At 45.9% G+C, this 20097-nt stretch overlaps 1 protein-coding gene across 11 annotated transcripts in view; it reads left to right on the forward strand.

Annotated features, from left to right (window-relative positions):
• ADGRB1 (adhesion G protein-coupled receptor B1) overlaps positions 1 to 20097 on the forward strand; it is a 376961-nt gene that overhangs the window by 76934 nt on the left and 279930 nt on the right. The window contains exon 1 of one of the 11 annotated variants that reach the window (XM_030553893.1): positions 12038 to 12201. The exons of the other annotated variants lie outside the window; for them this stretch is intronic. The gene's annotated coding sequence lies outside the window, so the exon portion shown is untranslated. Of the gene's footprint in view, positions 1 to 12037; positions 12202 to 20097 lie in introns of those variants that run through there. 11 annotated transcript variants of the gene reach the window in all.

Raw genomic sequence — 20097 nt, forward strand, 5'->3', positions numbered from 1 at the left:
GGTGCAGGATGGAGAGCCCTTTGTCTATCCACAGCATGGGCAGAAGAAAGTTCGACCTTTCTTCATTCTGCCATGCTACATATATCCTAACCTTGAGCTTAAGGATCACCTGTAGAGATCAGAGAGAATGATTAAAGGTCTTGAGAACATGAGCTATGAAGGAAGGCTGAAAGAATTGGGTTTGTTTAGTTTGGAAAAGAGAAGACTGAGAGGGGGCATGATAGCAGTTTTCAGGTATCTAAAAGGATGTCATCAGGAGGAGGGAGAAAACTTGTTCACCTTAGCCTGTAAGGATAGAACAAGAAGCAATGGGCTTAAACTGCAGCAAGAGAGGTTTAGGTTGGACATTAGGAAAAAGTTTCTAATTGTCAGGGTGGTTAAACACTGGAATAAATTTCCTAGGGAGGTTGTGGAATCTCCATCTCTGGAGATATTTAAGAGTAGGTTAGATAAATGTCTATCAGGGATGGTCTAGGCAGTATTTGGTCCTGCCGTGAGGGCAGGGAACTGGACTCGATGACCTTTCGAGGTCCCTTCCAGTCCCAGAGTCTATGAATCTATGAATCCATGCCAAGTCATTCCTTGCTGGCTTTGATCAGCCTGTTAGCAGTGGGGACAATCAGAACTTGTCAATCAGTGGTAGTTTTTGTGCCATGAACACCAGTCCAGTAGAAAATAAACTGGGACCCACAAAATCCACCAGGGTACCCTCAAATGGTAACCTACTTTTTTCCACATTGACCTGAGCAGGATTCAAGCCAGATCTCTAGAGGTGAAAGCCTTCATATTTCATTCCTAACTCCCTGAAACCACCTAATTCCTCACCAAAGTATATCTCCGGAGCCTGGGGTATTGTGAACGGTTCCCATTTCAGCTCTCCTGAGAGAGGCAGCACTTGCAGAAAGCTGAGACACCTAGAGGAATGACCGGGCTTTTAGCACTGCATGACCAGCTCTCATCATCTTTGGTTGTGCTAGATGCAGGGAAGGAAACCAAGAGGCAGACAAAGAAATAAATATATGAAAGCATCAAGTACTAAATAAAAGTGCCTGCAGTGTTTCCTTGTACAAACGCTATTGATAGCAGATCTGTTACTGCTCAGGTTGTATGGAATTTAATTCCATGGTCATGTTAGGTTAAGGCTGGCTCCTTCCCCTCCATTTCTCGTTCCTTCCTTTCTCCCTTAGAATTCAATTATGTCAAAGTTCTGCTGCTGCTGAGGGAGACACAGAAAAGAAGAAGGGATTTTTTTTAGAGTCTGTGTCTTGCAGACAAATTGCAAACTCCTAGTCATATTATTATGGAAACAATAATAATAATAATCACTAGCGAGAAAAGGAAATTTGATGTCTGCATCCAGCAACACGATTCCCTTCTGCAAAGTGTCGTATTCCAGAGAGGTTTCACATCTGATTGTGATCTGTGCAGACGAGTAAACTCTTCCCAGGCTGTTGGCTGGGCTGCATTCTTGTCAGAGTCCATAAACTATGCAGAAAGGAGGGCCTGGCTAGTAGCTCAGTGAGAGTCTTCCAAAGCAGTGGTTCTCAACCTTCCCAGACTATGGTACCCCTTTCAGGAGTCTGATTCGTCTTGTGTAACCCCAAGTTTCACCTCACTTAAAAACCGACTTGCTTACATAATCAGACATAATAATACAAAAGTATCACAGCACATTGTTACTGAGAAATTGCAGACTTTCTCCTTTTTACTACATAGTTATAAAATAAATCAGTTGGAATCTAAATATTGTACTTGCATTTCAGTGTGTAGTATATCGAGCAGTATAAACAAGTCCTTGTCTGTACGACATTTTAGTTTGTACTGACTTGGCTAGTGCTTTTTATGTAGCCTGTTGTAAAACCAAGCAAATATCTAGATGAGTTGATGGATCCTCTATGCACTCCCTGGGGTACATGTACCCAGGGGTGAAAGCAACTTAAGGGACTTACTAGTATGCAGGGCGGCCGGGGTCCTGAGCAAGGTGCGGGGGCTGCTCTGGGGCCCCGGAAGGGGCGGGGCTGGGGCCAGACTCCCTCAGCCAGCCCTTCAGCGCTGCCTGGCCTGCGCTGCCTGGGACTCTGGCAGCAATTTAAAGGGCCTGGGGCTCCCAGCTGCCACTGCTAGCGCTACCCTGGGGCTCCGGCTCTTATTTAAAGGGTCTGGGGCTCCTGGCCACCACTACCGCTACCCTGGGGCTCCGGCAGCAATTTAAAGGGCTCGGGGCTCCAGCTGCTGGCATGGTAGCAGAGGCTGGTAGCCCCGCGCCCTTTTAAATTGCCAGGCCCTGGGGAAGTTGCCCATTTTGGCCCCTGTCATAAACAGATAGCTAATAAATCTTTCACCTGGAAAGAAGTAATCTGAACCACCTGACCAGAGGACCAATCAGGAAACAAGACTTTTTCAAATCTGGGTGGAGGGAGCTTTGTGTGGGAGTCCTTTGTTCTTGGTCTTCTGTCTGCCTCTCTCTCAGCTCTGAGAAGTGATTTCTGTTTCCTGCTTTCAAATCTTCTGTTTCCCAGTTGTAAGTACAAAAAGATCAGATAGTGAGTTATATGGTTTTTTCTTTTGTATTTACATGTCTATAGTTGCTGGAGTGCTTTAAATTGTATTCTTTTTGAATAAGGCTGTTTATTCAATATTCTTTTAAGCAATTGACCCTGTATTTGTCACCTTAATACAGAGAGACCATTTTTATGTATTTTTCTTTCTTTTTATATAAAGCTTTCTTTTTAAGACCTGTTGGAGTTTTTCTTTAGTGGGGAACTCCAGGGAAATTGAGTCTGTACTCACCAGGGAATTGGTGGGAGGAAGAAGTCAGGGGGAAATCTGTGTGTGTTAGATTCACTAGCCTGACTTTGCATACCCTCTGGGTGAGGGGGGAAAGAGAGATTAAGTCTCGGTACTTCTGTTTTCCAAGGCTGGGAACGGGGAGGGTGGAATCCCTCTGTTTAGATTCACGGAGCTTGTGTCTGTGTATCTCTCCAGGAACACCTGGAGGGGGGAAGGGAAAAGGTTTATTTCCCTTTGTTGTGAGACTCAAGGGATTTGGGTCTTGTGGTCCCCAGGGAAGGTTTTTGGGGGGACCAGAGTGCCCCAAAACACTCTAATTTTTTGGGTGGTGGCAGCTTTACCAGGTCCAAGCTGGTAACTAAGCTTGGAGGTTTTCATGCTAACCCCCATATTTTGGATGCTAAGGTCCAAATCTGGGACTAGGTTTTGACAGCCCCCCTCTTCAGTGGCCCTGCTGGTATGGTCGTCTGTGTACCAACTCTGACTGGCAAGCTATACTGGATTGTCAGGCTCAATGAGTAGTGATCAACGGCTCCATGTCTAGTTGGCAGCCCGTTTCAAGTGGAGTGCCACAGGGATTGGTCCAGGGGCCAGTTTTGTTCAATATCTTCATTAATGATCAGGAGGATGGCATGGACTGCACTCTCAGCAAGTTTGCAGATGACACTAAACTGGGAGGAGCGGTAGATACGCTGGAGGGTAGTGGATAGGATACAGAGGGACCTAGACAAATTAGAGGACGGGGCCGAAAGAAACCTGATGAGGTTCAACAAGGACAAGGGCAGAGTCCTGCACTTAGGACAGAAGAATCCCATTCACTGTTACAGACTAGGGACCAAATGGCTAGGAAGCAGTTCTGCAGAAAAGAACTTGTGAGTTACAGTGTATGAGAAGCTGGATATGAGTCTACAGTGTGCCCTTCTTGCCAAGAAGGCTAGTGGCATTTTGGGCTGTATAAGTAGGGGCATTGCCAGCAGATCAAGGGATGTGATCATTCCCCTCTATTCGACATTGGTGAGGCCTCATCTGGAGTACTGTGTCCAGTTTTGGGCCCCACACTACAAGAAGAATGTGGAAAAATTGGAAAGAGTCCAGCGAAGGGCAACAAAAATGATTAGGGGACTGGAGCACATGACTTATGAGGAGAGGCTGAGGGAACTGAGATTTAGTCTGCAGAAGAGAAGAGTGAGGGGGGGATTTGATAGCTGCTTTCAACTACCTGAAAGGGGATTAGAAGAGGATGGATCTAGACTCTTCTCAGTGGTGGCAGATGACAGAACAAGGAGTAATGGTCTCAAGTTGCAGTGGGGGAGGTTTAGGTTGAATATTAGGAAAAACTTTTTCACCAGGAGAGTGATGAAGCACTGGAATGGGTTACCTAGGGAGGTGGTGGAATCTCCTTCCTTAGAAATTTTTAAGGTCAGGCTTGACAAAGCCCTGGCTGGGACAATTTAGTTGGTGTTGGTCCTGCTTTGAGCAGGGGGTTGGACTAGGTGACCTCCTGAGGTCCCTTCCAACCCTGATATTCTATGATTGATACCAGCTTCCTTTCACCCCTGCATGTACCCCTGGTTGAGAACTACTGCTCCAAAGGAATGACGAGGTGGGGCTGGTGTTTCAAGAGGTGCTGTTGTTTTCCTCCTGGTTAGTACTGAGCCAGTGCCTGAGCTGGCTGTTGCAGGGCACTGTGGGTGAGAGGTAGAACCCAAGATCCTGGCTGCTTTGATCCTCAAGTCAAGGTAGCTGTAAGTACCTGTAAGTAAGTAAGTGCGTCCTGGTCAAATTCCAGCCTGGGTAAGTACATTATGTCCACTTATGTTTCCTAGGCAGTCTCAGGAGCAGAAGCGATTGAGTGCTGATGATCTTGGCTTATGGATCCCTGACAATCCTCAGCTTTTGGGGGTCAACTTTAGATGCCTTATAGAGGCCTGGTTTTGGGGAAGTGCTGAGCACTCTTCCTGTGCAGTTCAGTCCCCTTATGGCCTCTCAAGCTGTGCACCCACAATCAGCAGTCACTTTAGAAGGTCTCCACCTGTAAGGACCTTATCCAAAGCCCATTTCACTCAGGGGTGATTTTTCTTGACTTCAGTAGGCTTTGGATCAGGTCCTAAATGACTTTAGAGTCATTAAAGTTAAGCACGTGCTTAAGTGCTTTGGGAAAGAGGTCAGGATTCACTAATGCTTCTTAGTGTTTCCCAGCGCCTGCCACCAATCCTTCAAGCCCTTCCCGGAAGGGACTCATCCTATCTTCCCCCCTTCTTCCCACCTCACTGTGTGTGAAAGATTCACTGATGATTCATCCTCCACCGTGGACTGCATTCCAGCCCAGTCTGTCGTCATCTTCCCGCTGCCAGCTGGATTGTCCTGGGATCTACCCCTCTCCTGATCCCCACGGACACTCTCGTCATGTGCCATGACGTCAGTGCATGATGTGATCTCAGGGGCTCTGGTGGGTGTCTCCTCAGCCTGAGTCTGATGCTGTTCACTTCTACATCTAGATTCCCTCCAGCTGCAAAATCCCAGATCCCAAGAACTTGCTCTCTCTCTCTCTCTCTCTCTCTCTCTCTCTCTCTCTCTCTCTCTCTCTGAGTGTTCTGTCCCTAGAATGTGACTTTCTTCTGCTTTGGAGTTATGCCACTGCACATTCATTCCACTCCATCATTTAAAATGTGCCATTCTTTATTAGCTAGAATGTCCTTGGAGAATAACAAGGAGCCAGGGAGCAGTATATCTGTTTAGCTGCACTTATCTATATACACACAAGTGTGCCTTCCCCCACCCCACAACAAATCCCTGAAGAATTAAGTGATCCTGACTATTTTAGCCAACAATTTCTTGGAGCAGCATCTTAGCATAACACCCTGCATTGACCTTCACTGGCTCTGGCGGGCCACTCTCTTGCGATAACTTTTCGTTGAACAACAGTGGAGTTTAGTGTGGGGTGACAGTAGGTGTTAGAGAACACAGTCTCTTACTTGGAGTCTCCAACACACTTCATAAAGTAATGAGCTGGACGCTGGTAGCGTCATGGCCAAAGAAACAAACAGGACAGCCAGCTAGGCGTGGCTCATACAAAGCTCATAGGCTGGGGAAGGGAATGTGGGTCAGGATCTGTCCTTGTCCTTGTCCTTTTGTGGAGAGATGCTCTGGGATCTTAGCCTTTTCCTACCTGGATACACACCACAGGCAGACAGAGGGAACTGTCTGCTGTTTCATTCACAGGATGCCTCCTCCTCCCTTCCCCTCCCCTTCCCCTAGTGCTACATTGCAGTCTAACAAAGGATTTGAATCTACTGCAGTCTTCTGGCTCTTGTGAGATATATGTCAAATTTAGCCCTTTCGGTTGCCAAGTGGGCATGGTAAATGCTGCAGGCCTTCTGGTGTAAAAGCGTATGCTATGGGGCTAACTTCTGCATTTGTCAGCAGGAGGGAAAGCAGCACTTTTCCTTAAATAGCTGGGTGTTTTGCAACTCTGTTATGGGCCAGGTGAGCCCAGGAGTCTTGTTCAGAGAAGTCCAGCTAGCTATAAGAATTATGCATTTGGTTCAGTGCAGTGGGAGTCTATTGGTGACAATCCAGTTACTCTGTAGAGATACATGAAACTCTGTGCTTTCAGGGGGCACATGGTGGTGGTTTTGCTTCCTGTAAGTCTGCTTTTGCACCCTTAGTGTTTTTGCTGCAAATTTCAGGATAAAACAAAGTCAGATACTTTAAAGTGAAATTCAGGCAAAGCCTCCAGCTTTCTCTGCATTTTAGGTGGAAACCACTTCAGGTACAGGGCATCACCCCGTAACTTGTTGCCCTTTCTCTGACACTCATCACAGGTTTGCCAAACATTTTGCAAAACTTCATGAACTTTTCCTTGAATCCTAGACAAGTTTCAGGTTAGCAACAAAACTTGAAACCAGGAGATTTTCATGCTTGATTGACACAATTTTGCACCACTTCATTCCTCACACCTCATTTTGGCCTGAATCCATACTGTATTTATTAGACCTGGGGACAGACCAAAACCCTGGATCCAACACCACTGATATTAAGTTCAGTGCTTGGAATCCAAAACCAAATCAAGGCACAAATTTCGTGGCTTACCTCTCTGTTTATATTGGGTCAGAACCTAGGTTGGAACACTCCTGAACTTTGTCTGACTGGATGTTTAAAACTTGAAACCAGCTCTGATTCTGTATCTTGGGCATATCTCCTGTGTTTTGCTCTTCATGCTGTTGGGACAGTTCTTCCGTACTTAGAGCATTATTATTAGGCATCTATGGCTCAAATCCTGCAGACGCTGAAGTCAATGGGAGCTTTGCCACCAATTTCCATGGGTGCAGGATCATACCCTTAAGCTCAAATAAATGATGTGAGAGAGCAGTTCACGAGCTGCTTCACTCTAGGCTCATGCCTGGTTCATCACTGACCTCAGTATCGGGAAATGCTGAATCATAGGCTGTGTTGAGGGTGGGGATGTCATTGTTTCATGAAAACATGAAGATATGAAGAGAGAAATAAAAGATAAAAGCTTTTATGGGTTGAGGAGTTAAGCTAAACTGCAGGTTGTCATGGATACGATATTGTCCTAGCATTCGCAATAGGAAAGGAGAACTTCATTCTCCTCCCAAGATTAGTCATTTTCTTCACTGGTAGCAAAGGGGAATTGGGGAGGAGACGATAGAAGAGGTTCATCTTTTCCTCCTGGTTCCTCTCTGTGCCTTAGTCACCAAGGTGCTTTGTGCTCTCAAGAGGTTGGGTGCTTGGCTCTCAGCTGTGAGACCTCACGTACTCACCCACGCCATTCTTGCCTCTGAGGGCAGGTCTACACTTAAAATGCTTCACTGAAGATGCTACTGCACCGATGGGAGAGTTTCTCCTATTGGCCTAGGACATTCACCTCAGCAAGAGGAGGAATCTGTTGATGGGAGAAGCCCTCCTGTTGACATAGCAGTGTCCACACCGGGGGTTAGGTTGGTGTAACTGCGTTGCTCAGGGGGGTGGATTTTTCACATACCTGGAGTGACGTAATTATACTGATGTAAGTTTATAGCGTAGACCTGGCCTGAAATACACAACTGCAGTGCACTCTATTTGGAGCCCAGGGAGAGCCTCTGTGAGCTCCATCTTGCTCTCTGAGGGCCCTCAGGAGGACTTGGGAGTGCTCCGTGCCTCATGTGATTGCATCCTGAGTGAGGTGGGTCAGCATGAGCACCAGACGTGTGTGTTCTGCGTGCTAGGATGGGTTCCATTCTCAATGCAAGCCAAGGTGGAGTGAAACTCTACCCAATAATAGCAAGTCTCCTTCCTTGTATCTCTCTGTGACTTTGAAGGCCACAGCGAGCATCTCAGCTGCCAGAATTCATCTTTCCCAGGTTGGCAGAAGGACGTTTTCAATAGAGTGTCCTTGCTTTGGGATTTCATTCGCCTTGATTCTTCCTCAGCCCCTGTTTGGTGAGCTCCACGTCATCCTGCTAGATGTATCTGTTCAGAGAAGCTTTTGGTTGAATGCCATTTTGAGTCTGGTCCTTGGCCTCCATTGACTTCAATCAGCCTGTCACAGGACCCACCCGTTTGTGTTTATTTCTGTCCTTTTGTCGTCGACATTTGGGGTGGGTAGTTGTCTTGTGCCAAGTTAATTTTTTGGGAGGGTATTGTGGAATGACCATTGGACAACATCATGTTCATCTTCTTTATGTGCCATGTTCACAGCCCTCACAAATAAAGACGGAGGGGAGGGTCTAGTGGAGGAGACCAGGGTAAACAAGATAGGGGAAGGGTCTTTCTCCTAAAAAAGCACAATTTGTAATTAATTAGTTTTGTGCCTGGAGGTTTTTGCTCAGAGAATAGGTGAATGATCATTTCCTGATTGTCGAGGTGTTGCTAATAGTGCATGCTAACTCAGGAATGGTTTGTGATAACATGCAGTGAAAAGTCCCTGGTGTCACTTGGACTCTGCATCTTTGATGTGCTGTGGAATCATTAACATCAGAGATGGAAAGGACTCAAGGTCATGTTCTAGGAGGTACTGCAGGATTTTCCCTGCTGTATATTTGCCAACACTGTGTCCAATGAATCAATCAGTAGTGTTTCTGTCTAGTCTCTTGGGAGGTTCTGCAGTCTAACAGACCAATATAATCTTTTAAAGCCATGAGTGGTTTGTCTGTGTCTATAATCTGGTTAGTATCAGCCACACTTAATAATGCTGGGTGTGTAATTAGAGTGTAATTGCAGTGCAGTTACACTGTGGTTTTGTTTCTCAATAAGTAATTACATAGGAACATAAGACTGAAAGTGACCTTCTGGGTCACTGAGTCCAGTTGCCTGCTCTCGCAGGCAACTTCTTCATATAATCCTGTTCAGATATCAAGCTCTGTCTTAAAAGCAGTGAAGATTTTTGCGCCCTACCCTCTGCCCCCTATCCCCATTCCATCTGTTGGGAGGCCATCCCAGAACCTCATTCCTCTGAAGGTTAGAAACCTACGTCTAATTTCCAACCTAAATTTATTCATGGACATAATTACTACTAACTGGTATAACAAGGATGTTAACTGCCTGAGTGAATTTTTATTAACCCTTTGGGATTCTTCAAGCAGATGCTATTGGAATCCAGGTATATTAACAAGAATGAATTTACAGTGTGTTTATTCTCAGCCACACAGTAAATATTTCAGTTACCTTTTATACCCACAAATTAATATATCCGATAACACACCTATGGTATAATTGCACTGTACCTGTTATTTAATTACATTGTAATTGCACTGTAATTGCTATTTACTTACAGTGTAATTACAGTCACCATATTATAGTCTGACCTCATTATTATCATGTAGTGTTTGTACTGCAGTCATGTTCAGATGTCTCTGTCAGGATCTCCTAGTGCTAGGTGCTGCACAAATGTAACCTATACTAGGAGAATGTGGGTATCTGCCACCCTATAGTGGCTGGCTGCATAAGAGGATAGTCTGCTATTGCTACCAACGAGTAGACATAACTTGTTAGCTCAAACAATAGAGGCTGAGCTGAAGCTCCTAGTTTTAAATCCTGTTGGTGACCCAAATGGGATTAGTTATACCAACATAAAAGAAACCACAATTCCTGCTAAATAGAGCTGATAATTTAAGATCTACGGTTAATATAAAGTACTGTACAACTAAAAATCTGCACTCCAAAGAAATTGCATGGAGATCAAAACAGCCTTTCCTAACAAAACTAGCCGCCAGTTTTTCTGCATGGGCTTTGCTTACATCAGACTACAGAGGTTTTCCAAATGAGCCGATGTTGTTGTTATCTGCTTTGTGATCTGAACTAAAATACCCACTTTCTTGAGGAATATTTTTTGAAGGTTTGATCTGCCAAAGGCAGAAATAAAAATCTTGAACCAACATTGACTTCCTGAATGATTTATGATTCACCAAAACAATTGCTCTTGGCAGCTTTGCAAAGCAGGAACTTTTTTAAAATAAAAAAAAATTAATTGGACAAATGTACTATGATGTAGATTTGGACAAGAATACTGTCTGAGTGTGTGGGATCCTTACAGCATAGGGAAGGAGTTCCAAGCGGAGGAGGATGAGTCAGTGTGAATGGGAGAGAGAAAATCAGGAGAGCACATAGAGAACACCCTTAGATCCACCTCAGAACAATATATAGTCACTGAGTGTCATGCTATGTGCAAGGAAATCCTGGTCCCATGAAGTCAATATGAGTTTTGACATTGATTTCATTGAGGCCAGAATTTCACCTATGGAATCACAATCCATCTTAGAGAAGAGGTGTTTATTAAAGAAAACAGCTACAAACTACAGTAGGTTTCTACACAGCTTGAGTTGCAGCTCTTGTTTTCCTTGTTTACCAGGCACTACACTGTCTGGGATTCTGTATAGCACATGGAGATATCTACTGGCTGACTCCTATACTGCAGATAAACATGTAGACTTCACTCAAAAAGTTGCTGAATATCTTCAAATCCCATTGTTTTCAGTGGGAGCTGAGGGTACTCAGAACTATGTAATGTCAGGCCATTAATAATTTGTAATTGGCAAACCTCAAAAAAAGTTCATAGGTCACTTTTGGACAAGCATCCTAAAGTTTTAGTAGACTGTCGAGCAGTCTTTTCAAGGAAACAGTGGAAGCATCATTGCTTGAGTCTTATGAAACCCAACTGGAACAGAGTGTTGGAGAACTTAGTGTATGGAACTATTCTGCACTGGCCAGGGGAAATGGAGATGATGATCTAAGAGGGCTTTTCCCACCGACAGGCTTGTGCTGCCAAGATGCCATCCAGATTGGTCTGAGATGTTCAGGTAGGTGTTTCTCATGCAGTCCTTTGTATGGCTGGGCCCGAGCTGTGATGTTTGGATGGATATTTGTGTGTTCCCTTGGTTTGAGGGAAGGTTCCGGGTCAGCCCACATCTCTGATCTCTGCCATGTACAATTTCTATGATTCAGTCATTCCTTTCTGGTGCCACTCCCTCTCTCATTTTAGTTTGCTCCCATCCTTAGCCCAGTGGCCTTGTCGTTTTCCCAGTTGCCCACTTCTCTATCATGCTACCCTTATTCCTTGTCTTAGCCAACTTCCTCTTTAGTTGCTAAAGTGAGGCTGTGTCATCCAGTGGATCGAGCACTGGACGTGCACTCAGGATACCTGGGTTCTATTTCCAGGTCTGCTATGTAGCTTTGGACAAGTCTGGATCTCAGGTTTCCCCCCCTCTGTAACATGGGGATGATAATATGCACATAATTTGCAGAGGGGTTGTGAGACTTAATTAATTCGTGCATGTAACACACCTTGAGATCCCCAGATTGGAAGGGACTATGGAAGTGCAACATAGGATTATTTGTCTGTTATGAGCTGGATCCAGGATTTCTGTGATTTCCCTGCAGTGGGTGAAATGGCAAAACTGGAGGAATCAATGCCACCCACCGCCATGAAGAGCGAGTTGGCGGGGGAAGTCATTTTAACTAGCGTCCCTATGGCTAGCATGGACCCAAAACAACACCGTTTCTGCTCAAAATAGCATACCTCCGGCAGAGACATTTTGTTTTTGCTAAAAGCAAACAGAGTTGCTAAGAAACGAATATTGCAGAGACGGAAATCCACAAAAGGTTTGATAGTTGCCGAATAGTGCATGCTGGTTTGAGTGGCTTAGTGAACATGACTGTACAGATAGATGAGAGGGGCAGGCTGTTTCCCTGGTAAGCATGGTCATTCTGCAGAGGAGCCTGTCGCTGGGTCTTTGCATCCTACTCTCCATAACCCGTATTGCTGTTGGAGAGTGATAACCCAGGGGTGTAGGGGAGGAGCGCATACAAAGAACACAGAGGAACTGCGAAGCTGTGACGACTGAGTGGATGTAAAGCTTAAAGGACATTAATTCCTGGGTTCCAGTTTCCCAGAGCTGGGAGCAGCCAGAGAAGGTTAGTAAGTGTGGTTCCTTATGATACCTGCAGCTGTTACACCTTGGGCTGTGGGCTTAGTGGCACAGTATGCATCGGGGAGACCTCCAAGGAAAGCCCATGAAGTTGGGGTGGTGTTTCAGTAAGTGATAGTCTTTCCTTCAGAGTCTGAGTTAAACCAGTGCCCCACTGTGGTGTGGATAGGAGGCACTGGTCGTACCAGCTTTTGCAGGGTGTGTTAAACAGACACTGTTATCTGTTCAGGTCCTTATACTGCACCATCTGGTGATGTCGGCCACTCATGGCTGTTAAATATCCCATGGTGGTTTTTGCATGGTGTTAACCCCAGTAACTTCCTCAGGCAAGTACATTCCATCCACCTAAATTCCTCATGTAGGGGAAACGAAGTATTGATTCTGAAGTGTTTTGCTATAAGCTGTTAAATGGCAGCTGCATTCCACCCAAGAGGTGGCTGCATTTCAGAAACTGATTCTTGTGTATTGCTTGAAGCATGTTGTGGATGAAAAATGCTGTATGAATGTAAGATAATAGGTAGGTTGCTATCCACTTTTGGGTCATGGTGACTCTTTTAAAGCTTCAGCAATGTGACTATCGCTGCCTGGAATGCTATGGAATCGTGTCTGTTTCCAGGTGCGCTATTGATCAGTTTTTAATTGCTAGGTGTAATCTTATAAAAAAATGGGCTGGGAAAATAGAACATAAAAGCAAAGCAAACCTGCACTGAGCCAATCAAATAAATGAATAATGCCGGGAGTTGGTGTTAATTTGCAGCTGATTTAAAATGCCTGGTGGGCGGAGAGAGAACAGTTCGCAAGGAGCAGCTGGGCTCTCTCTCCATCCCCCAACCCTTCTGTTAAGGCAGCGCCATGGGGATATGAGGAGCACACAATCAAGCAATTCATCCCTGTGCTACGTTGCTTTACATGGCTTGCAAAGGGGAAGAATGAAGAGAGAAAAAAATCTCATGAAAAGCATTTTCAGCTAACGTTATGCCGCTGCTTAGGCAAACTGGGGTCAACTCATTAGAGCAGGGTTTACCGATCCTTTTGTAAACTGCTGGTAGGCAGCCCTTCGAATAAGACCCCGGTGAACTGATGCCGTTTCTCTCACCGTTGCTGGGGTCAAGCATTTTGACCGATGGGGAACTCTTGTTTTATGCTGCCTCACTGGGGTGGGCAGCTTTCATCTGGTGCTGGATTATTGTCTCTAGAGGCCAAAATTCTCTGTACCCAGTTCTGGGAACAGCACAGGCAAACATCCCAGCTTGCTGCCACCTGCTGGGGGTAAAGAGTAGCTCAGTTAATTATCTATATTACGATAGCCCCTTGAGGCCCCATTGTGCTAGGTGCTGTACAGATGCACAGCACAGGACTCTCAGAAGCACCCAAACAACCTAAGAGCACAAGTCCCTGTGAAACTCTTGTGCTAATTCACTTGGTGCTTTTAAAAATCCCACCTGTGCCAGAAGAGAATCCTGGCCCCAAAGATCTTACAGCTGTAGATCAGACCAATGAAGGGTAGGAATCATTATCTCCATTTTATTGAGGGGGAGCAGAGGCCAAGAGAGATTAAGTCACTTGCCCAGGGTCCTATATCTGATGATCTGGAGGATGATGTGGACTGCACCCTCAGCAAGTTTGCAAATGACACTAAACTGGGAGGAGTGGTAGATATGCTGGAGGGTAGGGATAGGATACAGAGGGACCTAGACAAATTAGAGGATTGGGCCAAAATAAATCTGATGAGGTTAAACAAGGACAAGTGCAGAGTCCTGCACTTAGGACAGAAGAATCCCATTCACTGTTACAGACAGGGACCGAATGGCTAGGAAGCAGTTCTGCAGAAAAGGACCTAGGGGTTACAGTGGATGAGAAGCTGGATATGAGTCAACAGTGTGCCCTTGTTGCCAAGAAGGCTAATGGCATTTTGGGCTGTATAAGTAGGGGCATTGCCAACAGATCTAGGGACGTGATCATTCCTCTCTATTTAACATTGGTGAGGCCTCATCTGGAGTACTGTGTCCAGTTTTGGGCCCCACACTACAAGAAGAATGTGGAAAAATTGGAAAGAGTCCAGCGGAGGGCAACAAAAATGATTAGGGGACTGAGCACATGACTTACGAGGAGAGGCTGAAGAAACTGGGATTATTTAGTCTGCAGAAGAGAAGAGTGAGGGGGGATTTGACAGCTGCTTTCAACTACCTGAAAGGGGATTAGAAGAGGATGGATCTAGACTGTTCTCAGTGGTAGCAGATGACAGAACAAGGAGTAATGGTCTCAAGTTGCAGTGGGGGTGGTCTAGGTTGGATATTAGGAAAAACTATTTCACTAGGAGGGTGGTGAAGCACTGGAATGGGTTACCTAGGGAGGTGGTGGAATCTCCTTCCTTAGAGGTCTTTAAGGCCCAGCTTGACAAAGCCCTGGCTGGGATGATCTAGTTGGGGTTGGTCCTGCTTTGAGTAGGGGGTTGGACTAGATGACCTCCGTAGGTCCCTTCCAACCCTGATATTCTGTGATTCTATAGAAGGCCATTTGCAGAGGTAGGAATCAACTCCAGAACTCCTGGCATCTAGTTTAGTATCTTAACCACAAGACCAGCCTTCCTCTCTGGGTTTGTCTAGACTTATTCTAGTATAAGCTAAGGTGTATACTGGTACTACTCACTGTATGGACATGCCTATTCTGGAATTAGTGGGAAGGCATACTTACCTAGATATTTCGGTTTAACTTTACCAGTGGCACTTTCCTGTGTAGACAAGCCCTTGGTCTTTGTGGCCCATTCAGTCTCTGGCCTCTTAAGATGGATAGCAAGAGGGCAAATTAGCATTTTGTAGCCATGTGCATTGCTGTGTGTTATGAACCAAAGCAGAGAGCACTTGTCAATTGTACCTAGCTCTCAATGGGAGCTTTTTCTCATGACCAACCTGCACTGGATTTAATCTGGTGACCTAGCAGTGAGAGACTTCATACCCCATTACCAATGCCCTCGAGAGTCCACCACACCCAGTCCTGAGGTGCTCAGCTGGGGTAGACACTGGGTGAATGAGGACTCATAGACTTTAAGGTCAGAAGTGACCTTTATGGTCATCTAGTCTGATCTCCTGCACATCGCAGGTCATAGAACCTTACCCACCCACTCCTGTAATAGACCCCCTAAGCTCTGGCTGAGTTACTGATGTCCTCAGATCATGATTTAAAAACTTCAAGTTACAGAGAACCCACCATTTACATTAGTTCAGACCAACAAGTGACCTGTGCCCCATGCTGCAGAGAAAGGTGAAAAAAACTGAGGGTCTCTGTCAATCTGACCTATGGAAAATTCCTTCTCGACCCCAAATATGGCAATCAGCTAGACCCTGAACATGTGGGCAAGACCCACCAGCCAGACACATGTGTCATAAACAGATAGTTAAGGGTTAATGTCTCTTTTACCTGTAAAGGGTTAACAAACAGGGAACCAAACACCTGACCAGGGGACCAATCATGAGACAAGATACTTTCAAATCTCAGTGGAGGGAAGCCTTTGTTTGTGTTTTTTGGGTTTTGCTTTGTTCTCTCTGGGTCCTGGAAGGGGCTAGACGTGCAACCAGGTTTCTTGCCAATCTCCCTGCTACAGTCTCTTATATATTCAGAATAGTGAGTATCTAGTAAGGATCAGGCGGTTATAGTCTTTTTAATTGGTTTTCTTTATTTGCAAATGTGTACCTGGCTGGTAGAGTTTTAATGTGTATTTGGATGAAAGTATTTTAAATTGTATTTCTGCTGGAGGAGGCTTTTTCTCCAGTTTCTAGAAGCTGACAGACCCTGTAATATTCCATCTTGAATTTACAGTGATTTTCTTTATTCTTTTTTTCTTTTATTAAAAGTTTTGCTTTTAAGACCTGTCTGATTTTTCCCCCTTGTTGAGGCTCAAGGGAATTGAGTCTGTACTTAACAGGGAAGGAGAAGGGAGGGGAGAAGGGTGGAATCCCTTTGTTTTAGATTCACGGAGCGTGAATCTGTCTCTCTCTCCAGGAGACCTAATTTCTCTGTGTTGTGATTCAAGGAGTTTGAATCACAGTGATCTTCCAGGGTAACCCAGGGAGGGGAAGGCTGGAAAAGGCAATGGTGAGGAAAGGGGTTTACTTTCCTTGTGTTAAGATCCAGGGGGTCTGGGTCTTGGGGGTCCCCAGGGAAGATTTTGGGGGGACCAGAGTGTATCAGGCACTGGAATTCCTGATTGGTGGCAGCTTATCAGATCTAAGCTGGTAATTAAGCTTAGAGGAATTCATGCTGGTACCCCAACTATTAGACTCTAAGGTTCCGATTGGGGAAATATACCATGACAACATGGGAAAGAATTCTCTGTAGTAACTCAGAGCTCTTCCCGTCTAGTGTCCCACTACCGTCTGTTGGAGATATTTGCTGCTAGCAGTCGCAGATCTGCTACATGCCATTGTAGGCAGTCTTGTCATACCATCCCCTCCATAAACTTAGCCAGCTCAGTCTTGAAGCCAGTTAGGTTTCTTGCCCCTACTGCTCCCCTTGGGAGGCTGTTCTAGAACTTCACTCCTCTGGTGGTTAGAAACCTTCATCTAATTTCAAGCCTAAACATGTTGATGGCCAGTTTATATCCATTTGTTCTTGTGTCCACATTGGAGCTTCACTTAAATACCTCCTTTCCCTCCCTGGTATTTATCCCTCTGATGTATTTACAGAGAGCCGTCGTCCCTAACCTCATCCTTCTTTTGGTTAGGCTAAACAAGCTGAGCTCTTTGAGTCTCCCCTCCTAAGGTAGGTTCTCCATTCCTCTGATCATCCTAGGAGCCCTTCTCTGCACCTGTTCCAGTTTGAATTCATCTTTGTTAAACATGAGAGACCAGAACTGCCCAAGAACAGCTCCTAGTAAAGAGGGGACTGGGGAAGTGCTTTATGCTGTGCAGGGTATGTGCTCAGTTGGGCTACTCTTCTCCCCTGCACCATTGGTTTGTTGTGGGATTGGTTCATGAATGCTAGTGGGTTGCTTTGTTATTGTAGGGTTGCTCACAAGCCCTTGGGCTATACATGCTGATTTGTGATGGCCGGGTCACTCTGAACTGGCAGATATTGTTATTTTATTGGGATAGGGAAAGGGGCACCATCACTGAAGCTTTTATTTTGAAGGGAACAAAGAACATAATAAAGTATGTGTGTTTTGGAAGCTGAGGAGAGAGGGGAAAGAGTAGGTCCGATTGTAGATACATTCCATTTAACAGCTCCATGTGTATTACTTAGTGGCCAAACCCCAAGCACTGCGTAGAGTTTACAGATCTCTTGATGGATTTTCCCCTGCCCTGGCAGCCCCTCTCTCCAGTTCACATCTGTCTGCCTCCCAGGCAGAAGGGGAAACCCATACAAATGAAGGAGTGTCTGAAAGCACCAGCTCTGCTGTCACTTTCCATGATGAAACATCACCCGAGCCTTCTCAGAATAAATACAACTCTCCCTCCTTAGATCCTTCATCTTCATCAAGGTTATGTGCTGACAGCTAACTAACCCCAATCCCACTCCAGCACATTCTTAATACTGCACAAATCACTCAATAACATCTGCTGACATCGTCTGTGATTAAAGAAGCCCCAGAAAGCACCCTTTGCCTCTCCTCCCAGCTAGCCCCTTCTCCCTGACCCGTCCAGCCCCAACTCCATCTCTCAAGGGCTCTGCCGAGGAGAAAATGGTTGAAATAAACGGGGACATTTCTGCATCACTCTCCTTTAAGCAAATCCCAGTGTTGCTGCTTCTCAGAGTTGATGGCTGGGGTGTGATTCATGCAGGAAATCATTCAAACTCATTTGTTCTTGTGCTGTGCATGTGCCCCCACATGCATGTGTGCATCTGGGTGTGAGCCTGCCTGTGTATCACTGCAGTAGTGCCTAAGGGCCCCAGTATGCCAGGCATTGCCCAGTCACCGATTAAAAGATAGTCTCTGCCCAGAAAGATTTGCAGCCTGAGAAAGTCCCTGCTCCCTCCAAATCAAGGGAACAGATAGAAGTGGTTCTGTGAATGAAGAGGGATTGTCTTGTGGCTCATTCACCGTGAGCACCTTGGTCTCTTTGCGACTCAGCTGCTCATCTGTAAAGTGGGGCTGATAGCTCTGCCCCACCTCAAAGGATGGTTGTGAAGGTAAATGCATTAAAGATTGTGGGGCACTTATGGATATGGGGGGCAAATTAAGTACCTAAGATGGATAAGAGCCCTGTGCCTTGACCCCCAGACCAGATATCGGGTAATTAACATTCTCTGTGGAGAAACGTCAGTCTCCAGGTCTGTAAAACCAGTATCTTTCATCTGGGCTAAATCTGCATACAATAAAGCATTGCACAAAGGTGCCCCATTTTACAGATGGGGAACTGAGGCACGGAGCGGGGAAATGACTTAGCCAAGGTCCCACAGCAAGTCAGTGGCAAAACTGGGACTAAATCCCAGGTTTCTTGAATTCCTAATCCCATGCCCTGCCTGCTGGTTGAGGTTAAATGAAGGACTCTGCCTACTGTTTTCTTTTTTTTTAAAATGAGGTTCGGCAGGTACTCCACATCCCCACTTGTGTGATTACAATCCTCTCGCCGGATTTTGATCTGATCTGTGGCTAACTTATGCATCGCAGCACATTCTCTCTTCCCTACTCCGCTCTCCGCTGTCTGAAGCTGAAGTGAGGCTGCACACAGGCAGCTGGAATCCAGAGCTGTAGACTCAGATTGACCCTGGGGCTTGGGTTAGCTTGGAAGCAGCTTTTTGGCCTTGGGGAAATGCAGTGCAAGAGCTGGAGTCTGGGACTCTGCCTCTGATTGATTTCCCCAGCTCTCGGGGTGGATTCAGCTCCATCTCTCGCATAGCTACGGCCCATGATCATTTTGCACATGATCCTTTGCGTACTTCCCCCCTGCCCCACCTCCTGACCTAGGGCTCCCCCTCTCCAGTGGGTTTGCCCCTTCATGTCTCCCTGAGCTTCCGAGGGTTCCCTTTGCCCCATGGTGCAAAGTGTGTCTCTTTGTGTTACAAACTGGCTCTCCTGCATCCAGGCTCTGTATCCGTCTGTGTTGATCCATAAGGGGTATGGGTCAGCTGAAGTGCAGCCTGATGTGCCACATCTGGCTATGACCCCATCAGGTCTCCTGAGCTCTGCGGGGCAAAGCCTATTTAATGTGGGGCTAGGAGAGCTTCAGTGGAGAGCCCAATGTTGTAGGAAGTGGTGATGGTGATCCAAGGCTGACAGGTAGCACCTTTTCCTCTGAGCCGATGCCCAGGGGTCACTTTACACAGCCTAATGTTAGCAGGACAGCCTGTCTTGTCAATGATAGAAACTGCAGCATTGGCCACTGGTAACCATTAAAGATCCTGCAGCACTTTTGCAAGAGTTGGGTGTATTAATGCTAATCATCTGCTATGACTGATTACAGTCCGCTTTCCCTAAGTCCCCGGCAGGTTCCGTTGTATTTAACGTTCTCCTTCACTTTCTCTTCTTGACTGTTGTGTGCTGTTCCTGGGAGCTGTTTAGCTGCGGCTGCAATTCATCCCCGAGGCTGGATGCCCTTTGCTGTGGATTTCAAAGCACTTGGGGATGAAAGATGCTGCTGGATATAAATACAAGTAATTACTATAACTGGCGGATCTGGAACAAGCTTTCCTGGGACTCCCCTGTTCATGCCCACCCCTATACACACATCTGGAGAATCTGAATGCACAGAGTTTAGAGGCAGTAGGTGGGTCTCTGGGATGGGAAGACACGGGGGAGCCCATCCATGATGGCAAAGGGCATTTAAAGTGCAATTCAGGCAGCAAAATCCGAGAGGAAGACTAGAGAATCTTGGGAAGCAGAGTGTCTCATCTACCGTTCTGTCAGCATGGGATTGTTTCTTCTTCAGTGGCGACTTCCATTCAA

Source organism: Gopherus evgoodei, chromosome 2, assembly GCF_007399415.2.
Source record: "Gopherus evgoodei ecotype Sinaloan lineage chromosome 2, rGopEvg1_v1.p, whole genome shotgun sequence".
Classification (NCBI taxonomy): domain Eukaryota; kingdom Metazoa; phylum Chordata; order Testudines; family Testudinidae; genus Gopherus; species Gopherus evgoodei.